This window comes from Aegilops tauschii, chromosome 5 (genome assembly GCF_002575655.3).
Source record: "Aegilops tauschii subsp. strangulata cultivar AL8/78 chromosome 5, Aet v6.0, whole genome shotgun sequence".
Lineage (NCBI taxonomy): Eukaryota > Viridiplantae > Streptophyta > Magnoliopsida > Poales > Poaceae > Aegilops > Aegilops tauschii.
Window position 1 is genome coordinate 375,675,779 of NC_053039.3, and position 22,393 is coordinate 375,698,171.

Genomic DNA, 22,393 nt, shown 5'->3' on the forward strand with positions numbered 1-22,393 from the left:
GCCTCTAGTCTATGCAGGTGTCGGCTAGCGAACAATAATTGGGGGAAATATCTTCCAAGTACAGTACTACCACTAACTCGTACGGTTTTGGAGGCATGTTCCGTGAATTAATTAACAATCATACAACTCCCGATAGATAGATACAGACAGACAAGCACATCAATCATTAACCATCAATCATTAATCATACTCCGGCAGTAATCGGACTGTTACATCAACCATTAACCATATTCCAGCCTCATTCCTAGCATCAAAGGGGGCACTCACTATCCTTCTTCTACTGCTACTGCTACTACTAGCCGATGACGCCGACGGCAACAGCCAAAACTTTCAACGGGTGAATCGATTCAGGCGGAGCCGTCGTCGTGCTTCGCGGGACGACCGCCGTCGCGCTCTAGCCGGAGCGCCGGGCCGGGGTCCAGTGCGGCAGCGCGGGGCTGAAGTGGCTGGACACCACGAGCGAGTCCAGCAGCTCGACGATCGGCGGGAACATCACGCACCGGGGCGCCTTGTACTGGTTGATGCTGGCGCCCCGGGAGATGGCGTAGTCCATGAGCTCCTCGAACGTGCCGGCCCGGACGATCCGGATCTCGAGCGGCCCGATGGAGCCGTCCGCCTCCCTGCTCTGCCTGTACACCGTGTTCAGCGCCTCCTCCATCTCCAGGCAGCAGGCGTCCAACGTGGCCTTGTCCACCGCCGTCGCGCCGGCGCCCATGCTCAGCAGCTCCCAGTAGACCACGTAGTGGCCGGGGATGCTCTTGGTGCACGCCTGGCTGGTGTACTCCGCCACGGACGCGCCGCGCGCTCCACGGAGCGCTGCAGCTCCGCCTCGTCGGTCTTGTCGGACTCGATGGAGAGCAGCACGTTCTTGCGGCGGACGAACTGGAACTGCGGCTTCGCGTTGTGGAACCCCGTCACGCGGAGGACGTCGCCGACGCGGTACCGGTTCAGCCCGGCGTAGGTGGTGATCACCAGCTAGTACTCCCGCCCGGCCTCCACGCGGGCGAGGTCCACCAGGTTGCCCGCGTCCATGCACGACGTCGCGCCGGTCGCCTCGTCCACGGGGAGGAACCCGAAGTACCCCATGTTGGGCATGATGGTGTAGGACACCTCCGAAGGGTCGCAGAGCGGGCGGAGGTTGAGCCCGAAGTAGCACTCCGACGACGCGTACATCGTGCACGCCATGGGCAGGTCGCCGCTGTAGTACTTGAGGGTCCCGATGTACTGCGCCATGGCGCCGGTGACGATGATGTCGAGATACTTCGTGTGGGGCCAAATGCGCCTGACGATGCCGGCCCAGTCGTCGTTGCAGCACTCGTCCCGGACGAACTGGGCGAGCTCGGGGTCCGGTCGGAGGATGCCCGCGACCGCCTCGCGCACGGACGCGTCGGTGACGCGTGGGCTGAGCGCGCCGGCCTCGATGTCGGCGGCGAGCTCCTTCCAGTTGAGCTGGAGGAAACGGATCGCGCGCAGGAGGCCGTAGGCGAACACGGCGCCGACGCGGACCACCTCGTGGCGAACTTTGGCGTGTCCTGCGGGTAGATTCGAACCAAAGGCAGGGGCCTCTTTGCAAAAGGCCGAGCGCTGACCGGGCCGGAACCAGGCGTCCACTTGTCGCTCTGTGATTGGTCAGGACCAAATTTGCACATTTGATGCAAGTTCAAGGACTGGGTAGGGTCAAGATGCAAGTTCCAGGACCAAACCATCACATTCGGCGCAAGTTGTAAGACTCCTGATGCTTTTAACTTCATCAAAATCGTTTGAACGTGATGCTGGGCAACGTTTTTACACCGGTGCCTAGATACTGCCAGCTTTGCAGTGGCTCCACCTCCACGCATCCAAGATCCCTCCTAGTGAATGAGCTGAGTTGCTAAAAGCGCATGTCTGGTTGTCATATCAAATATTACCAGCATTGCATATTTGTCTCAGTTCAGCCTAGCTGAGTAAAAACAGGTTAAAAATCAATATATGCATGTTGTTTGGTTGTTTGTATTGCATCAATGGTGATTTTAGGGCTAGCTGTTTGGTTGCACACATATGTGCTTCAGAAGTCGGCAGATGCACATCACACCTATTTGGCTGCGTGCACGTTGGTATTCTGCTCATCCCTTTTAAATTCGGTGACCTTACCACCACATTTGTAGCACAACAACAAGCATAGCATAAGAACAAACTACCTAATTAACAACACAACAACAGATAAACAACCACTGATAAGCATGCATACTAATAGTAGGGTTTAAGGTTTAAGACAACAGGGGCATCCCATGCCCCCTACTTCACACCAGGTGTTGATCCTGGCAAAATATAAACAAGTTTACAACACTAGTTCACACCATCAACACAAACTACTAACATGTTTATACTTAAAGACTTCTAGAGCGCGAGAGAAATGTTGCCGATGCAGTTGTGCCTGTTGCAGCGGCCCCTGCACATGATCGAGTTGTCGTGGTTGTAGATCTGCACCTTGAGGTCAAGCCTGGAGATTCACAAGACGAGGAAGTCGCAGGGGACGATCATGTGGCGGCGGCAGAAGTACAGCCAGCCTCGGTTAAGGACCATCTTACCCAGGAAGTTCTGGACCTGAACCCAGAACTCACACCACTAGTTGGCCGACAGCATAACGACGCACGGGGGCTTAATCACCAGCCGCTGCTTCATCACCTCCGTGAACTTGGGTGGGATGATGAGCATGGCGAGATCCTCCATGTCCTTGATCTGAACATAGAAACGCAGCGGCTCTCATGCCTCCTCTTCGTGGCCGGTGCTCAGAGACCGTCCCCGTGAAGGTGGCTGGTGATGAGGACATAGACCTGGGGTAGGGTAATAGGCCTGACCTATACGTCCTACCTAAGGTCCTTGTCCTAGAAGCAAAGAAGTTCAAGTGTAAATAGAGGGGGCCCAACAAAGGTGTCGAGTGCAATCCACTCGACCTACCATTCACTCGAAGACCCCTCCTTATTTAGGTCACTCGACCACTAAACCACTCGACGTGCAGAAGACCTAAAGCCACTCCGCGCAGCAACGGTCGGGCGTTTACTCATATACTTAATGATCATTTATAGCACTTTATTACGGACGTTACCTGTAACGTTCTCTCTTTATGTACATTGAACCCTATGTAACGTGGGCTGGCTGGGGTCCTGGTGCACTCTATATAAGCCACCCCCCTCCACTGGCACATGGGTTCGCACCCCTGTAAACACACACATACATAATCCAGTCGACCGCCTCCGGGCTCCGAGACGTAGGGCTGTTACTTCTTCCGAGAAGGGCCCGAACTCGTAAAACTCGTGTGTACAACTTCGCCATAGCTAGGATCTTGCCTCTCCATACTTACCCCCCTATTCCACTGTCAGTCTTAGTACCACGACAGTTGGCACCCACCGTGGGCAGGTGTCTTAGCGACTTGTTGGAGAAGTTGCAATTTTTCCGATCCCCATCATCATGGTTTCTGGCGGAGGATTGGCCGAGGGCCGCGAAATCTGTCTTGGCGCGCTCGTGTTCGTCGCCGACGACTCCGCTTGGCTCCAAGAGGCTCCACTCGACGTCGAGGCGCTCCCCGTCCGCGGGGCAACGCACTTTCGCGCGTGCGTCCGCGACGTCCTTCTGCGGCAGTCGTCGACTCAGTATCGGTCGGCTCCTGTGGCGTCCTCACTCCCTGCTGTTCACCGGCGCAAGCGTTCCGGTCGGTCGCGGCTCCAGCAGTGGGTGAGGCACGCGGTGGCTCGCCAGTCGGCCACCCCACAAGTCGCGGCAATCGAGCCCGATGAAACTCTCTACGGCCTGTTCGACTGGCTCCGTCGAGACGGCATCCGAGTGCGACAGCAGTGACCCCGCGGCGGAAGTCCTGATGGTCAACGGACCGCGCAGTCCTCCTGGCTTCCCCCGTGACGACGGTGGCGATGGCGGAGACGATCCGTCGCGCGTCCACGAGGAGTTACGCCCCGAGCCCCTCTCTTCGCAGCAGAGGGAAGAGCTTCGCCGCCGTAACATGGATGCACTTCACACTCCTATCGCTGGAGAAACCCCTGAGGCCCGGGCCTTGGAGGAGGCGCGCCTGGCCAACTTGGCTGAGCGCACTCGACTGGAGAATCTCCAGCACGCACTCGACGAGCGTGCTCGGCAGCGGATTCCTGAGTCCAGTCGACGACAGCTTTTTCCGCCCCCAACTCAGGTATACCGAACTCCGATTCAGAATCTCACAGCTGCAGCCCGAATAGCAGAGTCGATTCAGCCTTCCCAGTCAGAAGCTGGCAGAGGTTTGATGCAGATCCGGGCTTTACTCCGGGCAGCGGGAGAGCAGAACACAGCAGTGTCTCAGTCGCGGAATAGGATTCATAGCAGATCTGTGGTGGCAGACACAGTTCAGTCGGCTCACAGCCCAAGATCGCCTCCGAGGCGTGAGGGACGTGGAGATCGGCGAGAACAATATAGAAACCGTGAGTAATATGATCACCGACTCGACCACGATGATTGTCGCCGAGTGCCCACGCCTCCCCCAAGGAGTGGGTCATACGTGCCTCGGCAACACGATGACAGACGCCCTCACAGTGGTGGGCGAAGGATTCCAGTCGACCCCCGAGAGCCGGGCTTTGATGCGAGATCTATTCTCGTTCAGGGTCTGGTTGACAGGAACAGAGCTCACAGAGAAGGTCATGACAGAGATTATCCGACTAGCAGTAGAGTGCATGTCTCAGGTCCAGAGTGTTTCAGCAGAGCCATCAGGGCTGCAGTGATTCCTCCCAACTTCAGGTTGGCGACTGGAGTCAGCAAGTTCGCTGGTGAGTCCAAGCCTGACACTTGGCTTGAGGACTACCGAGTGGCTGTTCAGATTGGCGGCGGCAATTATGAAGTGGCCCATGAAGCACCTTCCTCTGATATTGGAGGGCTCGGCCAGAGCGTGGTTGAATCAGTTAGCACCTGGCAGCATATATAGTTGGGAGGAACTCGCCCGAGTGTTTGTTAGGACCTTTGAAGGTACATGTAAACGGCCAGCAGGGTTAACAGAGTTGCAGTCCTGTGTGCAGAAACCGAATGAAACCTTGAGAGATTATATCCAGAGATGGATCACGTTGCACCATACAGTGGAGAATGTGTCAGATCACCAAGCAGTTTGTGCCTTCAAGGGAGGTGTCAAGTATCGAGAATTGAACCTGAAGTTCGGTCGGACCGGGGATATGTCTCTGAGTCGGATGATGGAGATTGCCACCAAGTATGCTAATGGTGAAGAGGAGGATCGACTCCGGAGTGGCAAGCACAAAACAGTCGCCCAAGAAACCGGAGGAGGGAATTCCAGTCGGAAACAGAAGCGCAAAGCCGAGCCAGCTGCTCCTGGTGAAGCCTTAGCTATGACTCAAGGAAAGTTCAAGGGGAAGCCCAAAGGGCCGTGGAACCCCAAGAAAGTGAAAGATCAAGATGGAAATGATGTGTTAGATTTACCATGCCACATTCACACCAAAAAAGATGAAGAGGGTAATTTCATTTACCCTAAACACACCACTCGACAGTGTTGGCTCCTGATTCAGCAGTTCCGAGAGAAACAACCCAAGGAGAAGGAAAAGGAGTCGGACAAGGGTGAGGATAAGGAAGAAGATGATGATGGTTTCCCCAACATCAATTCCACTCTGATGATTTTGGCTGATGTAGAGAGCAAAAGTCGACTGAAAGTCATTAACAGAGAAGTGAACATGGTCGCTCCGGCGACACCCAGTTATTTGAAGTGGTCTCAGACTGCCATTACATTCGACCAGTCTGATCACCCAGCGCGCATAGCCACCCCTGGGAGGCAAGCGCTGGTGGTCGACCCGGTTGTCGAAGGCACTCGGTTGACTAAGGTGCTGATGGATGGTGGCAGTGGCCTGAATATCCTTTATGCCGAAACCTTGAAAGGGATGGGCATTCCGATGTCCAAACTTAGTGAAAGCAATATGAGTTTCCATGGGGTTATACCTGGCAAGAAGGCTGAATCACTCGGCCAGATCGCCCTCGATGTGGTTTTCGGTGATTCCAAGAATTACCGCAAGGAAAAGTTGACATTTGAAGTCGTGGATTTCCAGAGTGCTTATCATGCTATTCTGGGTAGGCCTGCTTATGCACGTTTTATGGCTCAACCATGTTACGTGTACCTCAAATTGAAAATGCCTGGTCCCAGAGGAGTGATCACTATCACTGGCAATCGACAGAAGGCAGAAGAGTGCTTCCAGAAGGGCTCAAAGATCGCCGATGCACAAATGGCAGTAGTAGAATTGCAAGAGTATCAGAAAAATGCAGATCTGAGTGATTTGCTGTGAGCCAAGAAGCCTGCCACAGACTCTGCATTTTAGTCGTCCGGTGAAACGAAGCCGATTCATATTCACCCGACCGATCCCAATGCTGCTCCGACCCACATCTCAACAACACTCGACAGCAAATAGGAAGAAGCGCTCATACAGTTCCTCTGTGAGAACTGGGACATCTTTGCATGGAAACCTTCTGACATGCCGGGTGTTCCCAGGGGGCTGGCTGAGCACCGTTTGCGAGTTGACCCAAAAGTGAAACCAGTCAAAGAACATCTTCGATGGTCCGCCGTACAGAACAGAAAAGCAATTGGTGAAGAAGTGGCTCGGCTCCTGGCAGCTGAGTTCATCCGAGAGATTTACCACTCCGAGTGGCTCGCCAATGTTGTCATGGTCCCCAAGAAGGACGACTCACTTCGCATGTGCATTGACTTCAAGCATATCAATCGGGCCTGCCCGAAAGATCATTTTCCTCTCCCCCGCATCGACCAAATAGTCGATTCGACTACGGGGTGTGAGCGCTTGTCCTTTTTGGACGCCTATTCCGGGTATCATCAGATCCGACTGTATGGACCCGATGAGATAAAAACAGCTTTCATCACTCCATTCGGGTGCTTCTGTTATGTCACCATGCCGTTCGGCCTCAAGAACGCCGGAGCTACGTTCATGAGGATGATTCAGAAGTGTTTGCTCACTCAAATCAGTCAGAATGTAGAAGCATACATGGATGACATTGTAGTCAAGTCACTTAAGCGTTCCGACCTGCTGGCTAACCTTGCTGAAACTTTTGCCAACCTCAGAAGGTACGATATCATGCTTAATCCATCAAAGTGCACATTCGGAGTTCCTGGCGGAAAATTACTCGGTTTCCTCGTTTCCGAACGAGGGATCAACGCTAACCCAGAGAAAGTTGGTGCTATACTCCGGATGAAACGCCCTGTGCGTGTGCACGATGTCCAGAAGCTTACTGGTTGTTTGGCCGCCTTGAGCCGATTCATTTCTCGCCTCGGTGAAAAGGCATTGCCTCTTTACCGACTGATGAAGAAGTCTGATAAGTTCGAGTGGACTCCTGAAGCTGATGCAGCGTTTGTAGAGCTCAAAGCCCTGCTTTCCACCCAGCCGGTGCTCGCTGCCCCAATCAACAAAGAGCCTTTACTGCTTTACATTGCAGCCACTGGACAAGTTATCAGTACAGTACTCACGGTCGAGCGGGAAGAAGAAGGAAAAGCCTATAAAGTTCAGCGCCCAGTATATTATGTTTCCGAAGTTCTGACTCCATCAAAGCAAAGATATCCACATTATCAGAAGCTTGTTTATGGGATTTACATGACCACGAAGAAGGTTGCACACTATTTCTCTGATCACTCCATTACAGTCATCAGCGACGCTCCATTATCAGAGATTTTGAGCAACAGAGATGCAACTGGTCGAGTGGCAAAGTGGGCGATTGAACTCCTTCCCTTGGATATCAAGTTTGAGGCAAAGAAAGCTATCAAGTCCCAAGCAATAGCAGATTTCCTCGCCGAGTGGATCGAACAGCAATTGCCGACTCAAGTTCACTCGGAACATTGGACCATGTTCTTTGACGGATCCAAGATGCTGAATGGTTCCGGTGCTGGGGTGGTATTGGTATCCCCCCGAGGAGACACGCTCAGATATGTCCTCCAGATTCACTTTGATTCCTCCAACAACGAAGCTGAATATGAAGCACTCCTGTATGGGTTGCGTATGGCCATTACACTCGGCGTCCGTCGCCTCATGGTCTACGGCGACTCAGATTTGGTGGTTAATCAAGTGATGAAGGAGTGGGATGTTAGAAGCCCAGCTATGACTGGTTACTGTAATGAAGTGAGAAAGTTAGAAAAGAAGTTTGAGGGGTTAGAGCTCCATCATATACCCCGACTGAAAAATCAAGCAGCTGATGATTTGCCAAAAGATAGGTTCCAAGAGGGAGGCCATTCCCAGCAACGTGTTTTTGGAACACATTCATACACCTTCAGTTCAAGAAGATCCTTTCACTGAAGAGCCCCCGCAGCCTAAGAGTGCCGCATATCCGACTGAAGTCGAAGTCCCAGCCATGGTCGACTTGATCATGGAGGTTTTGGTCATCACTCCCGACTGGACAGTGCCGTATATTTCATACATTCTCAGGAAGGAATTCCCAGAGGATGAAGAAGAGGCTCGACAGATCGTCCGTCGATCCAAAGCCTTTACTGTGATAAGAGGACAGTTGTTCAGAGAGAGTGCGACTCGAGTCTGCCAGAAATGCATAACACTGGAAGAAGGCCGAGTGACCCTCAATGACATCCACTCGGGGTCCTGTGGTCATCATGCGTCCTCTCGGACCATTGTGGCCAAAGCATACCGAGCAGGATTTTACTGGCCACGAGTAAATGAGATGGTGTCGTGGAATTGTCACGGCAGATGTCCTCGTGCAAGGACTTAGTCGTGGAGCCATCGCAGCTAGGAAGCTTAAAGGGGTTAAGCGGGACAAGGAACACGAGGATTATACTGGTTCGTCCCCTTACGGTGAAGGTAAAGGCCTACGTCCAGTTGAGGTGGTATTACTTAGGGTTTCGATGACCAGGCTATCGATCTGTTGTCTCTCGTCCTGAACCGCCGCCGGGTCGTCCCTTTATATAGAGAGGTTGACGCCCAGCGGCTCTCAGAGTCCCGGCCGACTTATAACAGTATCCGGCTCGGACTCTTAACTACTCTTGCCTTACATTACAAGTCTTGCCATAACGGCGGTTTATAACTACGGGCCTTAAGCCGCCTCCGGGTCTTAAGCCCATTATTGATCCGCCATCCTCTGGCCTGGTACTGGGCTTCACGTGATGATCATTATAACATAACCCGGCCCCTCCTGGGCGGGTGATTCTAATGGTTATATCCTCAACATTAGGCCCCGGATTGATTTGAACCGGTTCATGTCAATCTTTAATCCCTTTGAAAGAAAATCTTCCGGCTTCTGCTCGTGCGAAGGTTATAACCCGCCGTGACGTCATCTTCTGGATTCCTGGTAACCCGCCATGATGTCATCTTCCATTAAATTCATTTTTTTATTCTGTCATATCCCAACGGATCTTATCTCTTAATGACCATCCCGAAAATCGAGGCGTTTCTGTGGCAAGATAATCACGTCTTCGGCCTCCTCGTTTCTCGCGCCCATTTACCAGCTACCCTTATAAATAGGCCCGGCCCATAAGCCTTCATTCACTCCTCTCCTCCATCATCTTCCTCCTCTGACGCCCAAGAGCTCGAGCTCCGCCGCCGCCGCCGCGCCCCTTGTCTTCCTCAACCTCGGCCGCTGCATCACCCTGAACTGGTCCAGAGAAACGGCGGCGACCTCCGCATCTCATCAGCACCAGTAAGTCCTTGCCCCTCCCTACAGTAGATTCGCATTAGGGTTCTGTCATTCTTCCCCTATTCTTCGTAGTTCATCTCAAGTTCTTCGCAGTTCCGCCACCGCGACCTCTTTTGATCCGGAAGTAGGATAGAACTCCTGCGGTAGTGGTTTCGCACCCATTTCCAGTACAAGCAGATCCCTCTTGCTTGCAAAAAGACCTCATTAGAACTTATGAACTTCTCTGTGCCAGTTTTTAGGTCTAGAAAAAATTTCCTTTTTAGATGACCGTTTGATCCAAAATAATTACTGCGATATGTGAAACCTGTTTGTGCCACACTTAGTCAAAAATTGCATCTGTTAGCTATGGCGGCTCATATCTCCGGTTTAAAAGAGGCCATGCGCTGTGAAATTTCCGGCGCATTTATGATAGAGTTTTAAACAACTTGAATTACTCATGATGTCCACAGCGGCTTAGATAACCCGACACAATTAGCCATATATCATTAGGCCCCTTCATAAGCCGCCATCTTGAATACTGAACTGGAATCTTCCTCCGGCTTATATTTGAACCGGACATTTCCTTTTGTCATAGGCTTTTCGTCTTTCACAATGCCGCCCAAGGCTCCCAAGGCACCCATTACGTGCAACTGGGTGAGGTCCAATGTTACTGATGATACCTTAGATGATTTCGTGAAGACGGGTTACCTGCCTAAGAAGGAGGTCATGTCCTATCGTGCCCCTGACCCGTCGGAAGAAAGACCTCAACCAAGAGATGGAGAGGTTGTGATATTTGCTGATCACATGAGCCGAGGTTTTGCACCTCCCGGCTCAAAATTCTTTAGAGATGTCCTGAACTTCTTCAATCTGCGGCCTCAAGACATTGGACCCAATTCCGTGTCGAACATTTGTAACTTTCAAGTGTTCTGTGAAGTATACCTTGGAGAAGAGCCCAGCCTACTGCTCTTTAGGGAGCTGTTTTATCTGAACCGCCAGAACGAGTGTGCCAACGGGCCTAGCTTGGAACTTGGTGGAATTTCAATCTAACGACGGAGAGATTGCCTCTTTCCTTATGCTGAACCGCCAAGCCACCCGAAGGACTGGAACCAGACATGGTTCTACTGCCAGGATACTTCTCCGGCTGATGAGAACCCTCTGCCCGGCTTTCGCGCCCTGCGTTTGGAGTCAAATCACCCCCTGCCAGACAAATTATCTCAAGCTGAGCGTCAACCGCTTATCCCCACCATCAACAAGATAAAAGCTCTTCTGGGAAATGGTCTTAACGGCGTTGATCTGGTCCGGGTCTGGATTGCCTGGCGGGTGATTCCCTTGAGCCGCCGCCCCGTCTTAATGTGTGATTACACGGGCCGGAAGGATGATCCTTTGCGGCACAGCCCCAATGACTTACCTGAGGACGTCGTTGACGACATGACCAAGTCCCTTCTGAACGAGAGCTTAGCAGACTGCGGGAGGACAGGCTTAAGTCCCTTCTGCAAAGCCAACCCGGCTCCGGCGGTAAGCTACTGATCTGAGCACCTTACTTTCCATTTTAACAATTTTCATCTTAACCTCAAGAAATCTTTGTTGTATTTTTTAGGCTAATGATAAGTTCTGGAAGGTCAAGTACGATCATGAGGCGGCTAAAAAAGCCAGGAAGGCTAAGAAAGCTGCCAGGAGAGCCGCTCCCCGCAAGAAGGGGAGTAAGCCTAGCGCCTCATACCTCCTTCAGCTGGATGACACCTCCGAGTCAGAGGTAACCCTTCATTCTTATGCTCTTCTCTTTGTTTTTTTGGTTCTTAACCACCTTACTGACACTGATTATCAGCAGGAGGACACCGGAGCGAGTAACCCGGTGATTGAAGAGGTAACTATACTTTCCTCCGACTCGGAGCCCTTGCCAAGGCTGAAAGTCCGAAGAGTAACCCGGAAAGTAAGATTTTCCCATCCTTTAGCTTATCAAGATCCTCAATTTCTTTTGAAGCAACAGATTCATGAGAGCCGGAGGCAAACCCGGGCCAACAAGGATGCAGATCTCTCCTCCGGCTTACCTAAAGCATCAAGGAAGTGCCGGACCGAGGTTATCGCCAACTTATATCCTTTTCATCCTTTGGCGGGCATCACTCGTCAACCACTCAACTCTTCTGATTCAAACTATCAGGAAACTTCACCTTCCTCCGGTGACTCCATGCAATCTAAGTTGCCGGCTTTCAAGACTGCACCCGGGTAATGATGGTCATCTTATTTTGTGCTTATCTTACTCATGTTCTTGCACTAACCTTTCGACTTTCAGCGCACAAGCAAAGCTCAGCAAGAGGGCAAAGTAAAGTCACCCGGTCGAAGAACCGGTCTTGACTGAACCCGACGCCTCTGCTTCTGAGCCGCCATCTGCACCAGCTCCAGAAACCACCGCTCCAACTGAACAACAAGCCATGGGAGGTTCTGACAACCCGGAGATCCCCAGCTCAGCTCAACCGGCCGATGACCCGGATGTGGTGATTAGCCGGACCGAATATGTTGAGCCGGGAAGACCCATTGTGCTGGCCAGATGCTCTGCTAAAGAAGAATTGCTGGAGCGCCGCAGGGCCAGGCTGGATATCACTGACTATGCTAACTTGAGCATTGGAGACATTGTTTCTGGCTATATTGGTCAAGTGCACAGCAGCCGGGACCTGGAAATTGACATGGTGAAACAGATACAGCAAAAATCTGAGGTACAACTCTCTTGCTTACTCCATAGTCATCCTTACCATGCTAGCCCCCAAGTCTATTACTTATGATAGAATATGTTGTAGACTTAATTCCGACTTACTTTCATGAACCGGCACTATAACTAGAATCTTTCAGCATACATTAGCCCCCAAGTGCCAAGTGTCTTTGCTTGCAAAGTGCTTGGGACTTTAATGTTGCATGATAATCACTCAAACTATAACCCGGAATTTGTACAGGCTGCTTGCAAGAAATTTGAATTGGAAATCTCTGAGCTGAAGAACCGCCTGAAGACTCAGGAAACTGAGACCCGGAAGGCTAATGCCAAATTTGAGTTCAGTGTTGCTGCACAAGAAAAACTGAAGAAGAAATTTGAAACAGAAAGAAAGACTTGGGCCGAGGAGAAGAATGCCTTGCTCAGCCGGGCCGAACAAGCGGAGGCTGCTCTGACTGAAAGAACCGCCGAACTCTCCGGCTTAAAACGCCATGTGTCACAGATGGTCTCCGCAATCTTCGGTAAGTCATTCTGCAAGCTTTTAACAAGTTTACATTCTTCATGTCTCATAAGTCCCACCATTGCCATCAGCTCACCTGACGTTATTATGCAGGTCCCAGAAGCTCCAATCTTAATCAAAACGTGCTGACCAAGCTGAAGGCTGTTTACACCTTGGTGGAGCAACTCTACACCGGGTCACAACGTGCCTTAGCCGTTGTGGCTCTGTCCAATGAGGTTCCCACTCACCTGGCAGACGTACTCAGGCGGCTTGCCATACTTCCTCAATGCTTCCAAGAGCTGAGACGGGCTTCTGCAAGAGCCGGAGCCATAGCTGCTCTGAGCCGGGCCAAGGCGTTTCTACCGGAGCTAGACCCGGCCAACATCGCTCTTGGATACCCCAGCCTGAAGGAAGACGGCACTCCCTTTGACCAAAAAGACTTCGCCGCCTGTGTGAAGAGCGTGCGCCCGGTGGCCACCTTGATTGGGAATGACACAGACCTTACCAAGTATCAGCCGGGCTATGACGCGGAGAATCAGAGGATTCCAACTCCACGCTATGAAGCAGTCAGCCTGATCCCTCCGACTCGTAAGCATACCTTCGCCCCAGAAGTTGACCCGGCTGGGTTAATTGATGATGAGGCCCAATTTGAAACTTTGAGCGGCATTGACTGGAAATCATCAACCTTCCAGGTCATGGGAACAGCCGGAGGAGCGGAGAGGGATGAGCCGGGAGCTTCAACCCAACAAGCACCTTGATTTCTTAGGCGGCTCATGGTTACACCTTAAAACAATGCCTCACCTTTTGGACTCGGGGAGTCTTGTAATAGAGCAGGACAAACACTTAATTTTGTCGTGCCATCGTGCACGTGTATAGTGCTTAACTCCGTTGAAGCTGCTCCTTTATATTCCTCCGAGTTATGTTCGATCATCTACCTTCCTTAAGTTAAAGAGCTGTCTTTAACTGTCCTGCATAGAAAACAAATCACAAGTCTCTGGGCGGCTTACCGCACTGAGAGTCATATATTTTACATATAACCCGGAATATGAACCAAAGTCATCAAAGACTGGCTCTCAATTATATCTTCGAGGTAACCATAATAGCATACTTGCAAGCCTTCAAGTATACTTCCGGTTTATGTAACCCAAATAAGGAGGTTGAGAACTCAACTCCGGTTCACAAGCATCGATAATGCTTATTGTGTGCTATCAACATTGTTAATCAAAGTTAAGCCGGCGGAGTAAGAACCGCCCTTGCACACTGTTGATATGATCAAAAGAACTTGTCGCAAACCAAAAGATCAAAACTTAGGGGCTTCTGGTTCGAATACGACCAGAGAACCGTCCCAAAGGGGTTAAGCTAAGATTCGAATGCGATCATATAGCCCCCAGTGGCTTTGGCGTTGCCGATCAAGAGGGTACCGACAGCTATGTTCTCTTTGGTTCGAATACGACCTATGTTTGAACAGGAAGCCCCCAAATGACCTTGAGAGTTGTTTAACGACGCTGATTCGAATACGATCCACGTCGGTTCCCAAAGGGGGTTGAACTATGATTCAAATATGATCAAGAAAAACTCCCCAATGAGCTCGGCAATCTGCCAATCAAGTGGGTATCGAGAGCTATGTTCTCTTTGGTTCGAATACGACCTATGTTTGAACAGGAAGCCCCCAAGTGACCATATTGTTAATGGCTAGATTCGAATACGATCATAAGCCGGATCCACCTCCAAGTGACCATGTAATGTTGTAAAGGAAATAACACATTAACCTTTGGAGGAGAAAAGGACAGAGGTCCTGCTTTATTATTTATCATAATATATACATGGCTATAGAAATATGTACATTATGAGAGCCGGTGGCTCAAGTGTAGTAAGGCCGAAGCTGAGCTATGTTCCACGGCCGGCGGGTTTCTTCCTCCGACTTATGTGAATCTTTGTGCTCCCGAACATCGATAAGGTAGTATGACCCGTTATGCAAGTTCTTGCTGACCACAAAGGGCCCTTCCCGGGATAACTTGTGTGCATCTGTTTGATCTTGGATGAGCCGGAGCACCAGATCACCTTCCTGGAAGACCCTGGACTTAACCCGGCGGCTGTGATAGCGGCGCAGGTCTTGTTGGTAAATCGCCGAGCGAGCTGCTGCCACATCACGCTGTTCGTCCAACAAGTCAAGAGCATCTTGGCGCGCCCGCTCATTATCCGCCTCAACATAAGCCGCCACTCGAGGCGAGTCATGACGGATGTCGCTAGGGAGGACCGCCTCCGCTCCATAAACCATGAAAAAAGGCGTGTAACCCGTAGACCTGTTAGGAGTAGTATTGATGCTCCATAACACGGAGGGTAACTCCTCCACCCAACAACCCGGCGTCCGTTGTAAAGGGACCAAAAGCCGGGGCTTGATGCCCCTCAAGATTTCCTGATTGGCTCTCTCAGCTTGACCATTGGATTGAGGGTGAGCCACTGATGAAACATCAAGCCGAATATGCTCTCGTTGACAAAACTCCTCCATGGCTCCTTTAGACAATTGGTACCATTATCAGTTATAATGCTGTGTGGGAAACCAAAGCGAAATATCACCCTCTTCATGAACTGAACCGTTGTGGCTGCGTCACACTTACTAACTGGCTCTGTTTCAACCCACTTTGTGAACTTGTCGACCGCCACCAAGAGGTGGGTCTTCTTATCCTTGGATCTTTTAAAAGGCCCAACCATATCAAGCCCCCAGACCGCAAACGGCGAAGTGATTGGAATCATCCTCAATTCTTGAGCCGGCACATGAGCCCGTCGCGAGAACCTCTGGCAACCGTCACATTTACTGACCAAATCCTCCGCATCAGCATGAGCCGCCAGCCAATAAAAACCATGACGAAAAGCCTTGGCCACAAGGGATTTTGAACCGGCATGATGGCCACAATCCCCCTCGTGAATCTCACGTAAAATCTCTTGGCCTTCCTCAGGTGAAACACAACGCTGGAAAGTTCCAGTGACACTGCGACGATGTAGCTCGCCATTGATATCATTGACTTAGACCGCCGGGTTATTTGTCTGGCCAAAGTTTCATCCTCAGGCAATTCTCCCCGGGTCATGTAAGCCAAGTACAGTACTGTCCAGTCTGGGGTAATGCGGAGAGCCGCCACCAACTGTGCCTCCGGGTCAGGAACAGCCAAGTCTTCCTCTGTAGGCAACTTAACAGAAGGGTTATGCAAGATGTCCAAGAAAATGTTAGGCGGCACCGGCTTTCGCTGAGAGCCCAGCCGGCTTAAAGCATCAGCCGCCTCGTTCTTCCTGCGATCGATGTGCTCTACTTGGTAACCCTGAAAATGTCCAGCAATGGCATCAACTTCGCGGCGATAAGCCGCCATGAGAGGGTCCTTGGAATCCCACTTGCCTGACACTTGTTGGGCCACTAAATCTGAGTCGCCAAAGCACCTTACCCGGCTCAAGCTCATCTCCTTAGCCATCCGAAGACCATGGAGCAAAGCCTCGTACTCAGCCGCATTGTTAGTACAGGGAAACATCAACCATAGCACACAGCAAAACTTGTCACCTCGAGGGGAAGCTAATACAACTCCAGCCCCTGAGCCCTCCAATTGCCTAGACCCGTCAAAATGAATAGTCCAGTATGTATTATCCGGTTTCTCTTCAGGCACCTGCAGCTCTGTCCAATCGTTGATGAAATCCACCAATGCTTGAGATTTGATAGCAGTGCGTGGCACGTATTTCAGACCATGAGGCCCAAGTTCTATAGCCCACTTAGCCACTCTTCCTGTGGCTTCCCTGTTTTGGATGATATCTCCTAGGGGAGCAGAACTAACCACAGTGATAGGGTGACCCTGGAAATAATGCTTAAGCTTCCGGCTTGCCATGAATACCCCATAAACAAGCTTCTGCCAATGTGGATACCGTTGTTTGGACTCAATGAGTACTTCGCTGACGTAGTAAACCGGCCGCTGAACCGGATACTCCCTACCCTCTTCCTTACGCTCCACCACCACAGCCACACTGACGGCTCGTGTGTTAGCGGCTACATACAGCAATAAGGGCTCCTTGTCAACAGGAGCAGCAAGGACTGGGGGCTCAGCCAGCTGTCTCTTCAAATCCTCAAAAGCAGCATTAGCAGCATCATTCCAGATAAAGTCATCTGTTTTCTTCATCAACTGGTACAGTGGCATGGCCTTTTCACCCAAACGGCTTATAAACCGGCTCAAAGCAGCGATGCGACCCGCCAGACGCTGGACGTCGTTTACGCACGCCGGCTTAGCTAGAGAGGTGATTGCCTTGATCTTTTCCGGGTTAGCCTCGATGCCTCTGTGAGAAACCAGAAAACCCAAGAGCTTGCCTGCGGGAACACCAAAAACACACTTGGTCGGATTAAGCATCATCTTGTAAACCCGGAGATTATCAAAGGTTTCTCTAAGATCATCTACCAGGGTCTCCTTCTCCCTGGATTTAACCACGATATCATCCACATAGGCATGAACATTGCGCCCAATCTGGTTATGAAGACAATTCTGCACACAACGCTGGTAAGTCGCCTGCGCACTCTTGAGCCCAAAAGGCATAGACACATAACAGAAGGCTCCAAAGGGAGTGATGAATGCCGTCTTCTCCTGGTCCTTAACTGCCATTCTAATCTGATGGTATCCAGAATAAGCATCCAAAAAACTTAAGCGCTCACAACCTGCCGTAGCATCAATAATTTGATCAATACGGGGGAGAGCAAAAGGATCATCCGGACAAGCTTTGTTTAAATCCATGTACTCCACACACATCCGCCAGGTGCCGTTCTTCTTGAGCACGAGCACCGGGTTAGCTAACCATTCTGGATGAAAAACTTCAACAATAAACCCAGCCGCCAAGAGCCGGGCTACCTCCTCACCAATGGCTTTCCGCCTCTCCTCATTAAACCGCCGAAGGAATTGCCTGACCGGCTTAAATTTCGGATCAATATTGAGAGTGTGCTCAGCGAGTTCTCTAGGTACACCTGGCATGTCAGAAGGTTTCCATGCAAAAATGTCCTTGTTCTCACGGATGAACTCGATGAGCGCGCCTTCCTATTTCGGATCCAGATTGGCACTGATGCTGAACTGCTGAGATGAGTCACCTGGAACAAAGTCAACAAGTTTAGTCTCATCAGCTGACTTAAATTTCATTGCCGGCTCATGCTCCGTGGTTGGCTTTTTCAAAGACGTCATATCTGTCGGGTCAACATTGTCCTTGTAAAACCTCAACTCCTCTGTTGCACAAACAGATTCAGCGTAAGCCGCGTCACCTTCCTCACACTCCAAGGCTATCTTTCGGCTGCCATGAACCGTAATGGTCCCATTGTGACCCGACATCTTGAGCTGCAAATACACGTAACATGGCCGTGCCATGAACTTGGCGTAAGCCGGCCGCCCAAATAAAGCATGGTACGGACTCCTTATCTTAACCACCTCAAAGGTTAGTTTTTCCGCCCTATAATTGTACTCATCTCCAAAGGCCACTTCCAGCTCGATCTTACCGACTGGATACGCCGACTTACCGGGCAGCACGCCATGGAAAACAGTATTGGACTGGCTGAGGTGTTTATCAGTCAAACCCATACGACGGAAGGTCTCATAATAGAGGATGTTGATGCTACTGCCTCCGTCCATGAGCACTTTAGTGAATTTATATCCCCCAACCTGAGGAGCCACCACCAAGGCCAGGTGACCCGGATTATCAACCCGGGGAGGATGATCTTCCCTACTCCACACAATAGGCTGCTCAAACCATCTTAAATAGCGTGGAACCGCCGGCTCAACAGCATGCACAACCCTTTTATGAAGCTTCTGTTCTCGCTTGCACAGACTGGTAGTAAACACATGATACTGCCCGCCATTGAGCTACTTTGGATTGGTCTGGTATCCCCCCTGCTGCTGCTGCTGATGACCCTGGCCGGACTGCTGATTAAAGCCCCCTTCAACATTCTGAGAATTGGAATTTGAACCGCCGCCCGGGCCATGAAAGCCGCTGGCGCCTGAGCCGCCGCCCGGGCCACTGTTGCCATTGAAAGCATTGGAATTTTTAAAGGCCTTCATGATTGCGCAGTCCTTCCATAGATGAGTGGACGGCTTTTCCCTAGAACCATGCCTTGGACAAGGCTCATTCAACAACTGCTCAAGCGTCGGGCCTGACCCGCCGGCACAGGGAGGTGGTCTCCCCTTACGCCGGTGGTTGTTACCCTGTGAACCGGTGTTGGCCACAAACTCCATACTGCCATCAGCCTTACGCTTGTTACCTCCCTGGTTCGCCGGGTTAGGCTGGGGGCCCTTGCCATTGCCATTCCGTTTTCCCTTCCCTGTCCTTTCATCATCCGACGCGGGATCCTTGGTACTATCAGAGTCGGCGTACTTGACCAGAGCCGCCATCAGCGTACCCATATCATTACAATCGCGCTTGAGCCGCCCGAGCTTCATCTTCAGGGGCATAAAACGACAATTCTGCTCTAACATTAAGACTGCAGAACCGGCATCCATCTTATCAGATGAATGTATTATCTCTTTGACCCGGCGAACCCAATGGGTCGTAGACTCACCCTCCTGCTGCTTACAGTTAGTCAAATCCACAATTGACATAGACTGCCTACAGGTATCTTTGAAGTTTTGGATGAACCGGGCTTTTAGCTCAGCCCAAGACCCGATAGAGTTAGGCGGCAGTCCTTTCAACCAAGTGCGGGCAGTCCCATCTAACATCATGGTGAAGTACTTGGCCACTGCCGCTTCACTAACCTTCAGCAACTCCATAGCCATCTCGTAACTCTCGATCCATGCTCCGGGTTGTAAATCAGCCGTGTAATTAGGCACCTTCCTAGGCCCTTTGAAATCCTTGGGCAGACGTTCATTACGGAGAGCCGGCACCAGACAAGGAACACCTCCAGCCCTCGTAGGTATACCTGCGTCGATAGAAGCCGTTGGATAAGCCGGGAGTGGCTGGTAAGCCGTCAACTGAGCCGCCTGCTCCACCTCTTGCCGTGCTCTGTCCTGGTCTACCGCGTTAAAGGCTCCATTATGAACCGGGCCGTGGCCAGGAGGCAAGTCACGGTGTCGGACATTGCTTGAGCCGGTCGCAGAAACCATGTGCCTACTGTAACTCGGGCTCCAGCCAGGACGAGGGGTTGAATGAATCCTGTCCCGACTATAAGAATATGCCTCCTGTTGCGCCAGAGCCGTCTGAAAGAGTTCTCTGACCCGACGGGTTTCAACCGCCGTCGGTGAGTCGCCCTCGATTGGGAGAGCCGCCAGTCGCGCCGCCGCGGCGACCATGTTTTCCAACGGGTTGGCATAATGACCCGGTGGTATTGGCACGTACTGAGGCGGAGTAGTGTTCACCCGGGGAGGCCCCATCACTTGGGGCTGAATTGGCGTTCCAGCCCCGGGCGCCGTGATCTCTGGCGGGTTACTGGGCCCTGCACCAGGCATGTTGAAGAGGTTTCGAGGATCGTAAACCGGAGGGAGTCGAGATTGAGCCTTTTGATGCCTCCTTCTCATGATCTCATTGGACGCGTTCTGATCCATCGTGAGCCGGAAAGACTGCGCTTGAATCAGCTGAGTCTGGGCGTCGAGAGCCGCCCTCTCTGCAGCCATCCTGATCCCTTCCGCCGCCAGATCCTCCTTGGCTTTTGCTAGATCGAGCCTTAACTGTGCCACCTCCGCGTCATGCTGAGCTTGATCCACCGGGGCGAACGTAGCGGTTAACAGGACCGTCATCTTGTCTGTGAGATCCATCAGCACCTGAGCCGGCGAGGGCACAGGGCTTCCTGCCCCGGCGGTGGGGTTTTGAACAGGTTGTGCGCCAGCCATGAAGATTCCAACCCGGCTCGGTGGCTCAAAGGGGTCCGGAATACTGTCGCCCTCGGAACAACCCCTGAGCCTGCCATCTTGAAGTTGGTATAACGAATCGGTCTCCTCTGTGGATGACTCGCCGTCAGAGCGAGCGGCCGTCTCATCACCAGACCCAGATCCTTCAGAGAGCCCTCCATGAACGCATCCCACGAAAGCACGCTTCAAGGCAGGCAAAGTCCGGGTGGGTCTTGCACGTTGAGCCGTCTCGATGAGATCGGCGCAAAGGTCCAGCTCAAGGCCCGGCTCACCAATCTTGCCAATAAAGACATGGATTCCGCCGAAGGGGACCCGGTACCCGTACTCAATTGAGCCGGTGTCGGGGCCCCAGTTTGCATCGTCGATGTAGAGCTTGCCGCGACGACTCTTGGTCATCCGGCCCACAGCGTATCCCTTGAGCCCTTCGAAGCTGCCCTTCAAGAACTCAAATCCACCGTGCGCTGGCCCCACGGTGGGCGCCAACTGTCGTGGAATTGTCACGGCAGATGTCCTCGTGCAAGGACTTAGTCGTGGAGCCATCACAGCTAGGAAGCTTAAAGGGGTTAAGCGGGACAAGGAACACGAGGATTATACTGGTTCGACCCCTTACGGTGAAGGTAAAAGCCTACGTCCAGTTGAGGTGGTATTACTTAGGGTTTCGATGACCAGGGAGCTTAATCGCTATGCCTGGCTATCGATTTGTTGTCTCTCGTCCTGAACCGCCGCCGGGTCGTCCCTTTATATAGAGAGGTTGACGCCCAGCGGCTCTCAGAGTCTCGGCCGGCTTATAACAGTATCCGGCTCGGACTCTTAACTACTCTTGCCTTACATTACAAGTCTTGCCATAACGACGGTTTATAACTACGGGCCTTAAGCCGCCTCCGGGTCTTAAGCCCATTATTGATCCGCCATCCTCTGGCCTGGTACTAGGCTTCACGTGATGATCATTATAACGTAACCCGGCCCCTCCTGGGCGGGTGATTCTAATGGTTATATCCTCAACATCCTCAACATCCTCAGCAAATGAGATGGCAAAAGAAATAGTCGACAAGTGTGAAGGTTGCCAGTTTTACTCCAACATGTCTCACAAGCCTGCGTCGGCCCTGAGGACCATTCCACTCGTCTGGCCCTTTGCTGTTTGGGGTTTGGATATGGTTGGACCTCTAAGGACTGGTAGGAGCGGCTTTACTCACGTGCTTGTGGCAGTCGACAAGTTCACCAAATGGATTGAAGCCAAGCCTATCAAAAACCTTGAGGCCAGTACTGCTGTCAGCTTCATCAAGGAGTTAACATTCAGATATGGTGTTCCACACAACATCATCACTGACAATGGGTCAAACTTCGATTCTGATGAGTTCAGAGCCTTCTGTACTTCCCAAGGTACTCGAGTCGACTACGCTTTGGTCGCTCACCCCCAGTCGAATGGACAAGCCGAAAGAGAAAACGGATTGATTCTCAAAAGGGTTGAAACCCCGACTGATGCGTGATCTCAAACACGCAGCAGGAGCCTGGGTCGATGAACTTCCGTCAGTGCTGTGGGGACTAAGGACAACTCCCAATCGGTCGACTGGCCGAACTCCATTCTTCTTAGTTTATGGAGCTGAAGCTGTACTCCCGAGTGACTTGCTCCACAATGCACCCCGAGTCGAGATTTTTCTCAGAAGATGAAGCAAAACAGGCACGGCAAGATGCAGTCGATCTCCTGGAAGAGGAAAGAGAGATGGCTCT

General features: G+C 51.7%; 1 pseudogene; it reads right to left on the reverse strand.

Moving 5' to 3' along the window:
- Nucleotides 1-159: 159 nt before the first annotated feature.
- On the reverse strand, nucleotides 160-2,709 carry LOC109733248 (indole-3-acetic acid-amido synthetase GH3.8-like; annotated as a pseudogene).
- Between the last annotated feature and the right edge of the window lie 19,684 nt (nucleotides 2,710-22,393).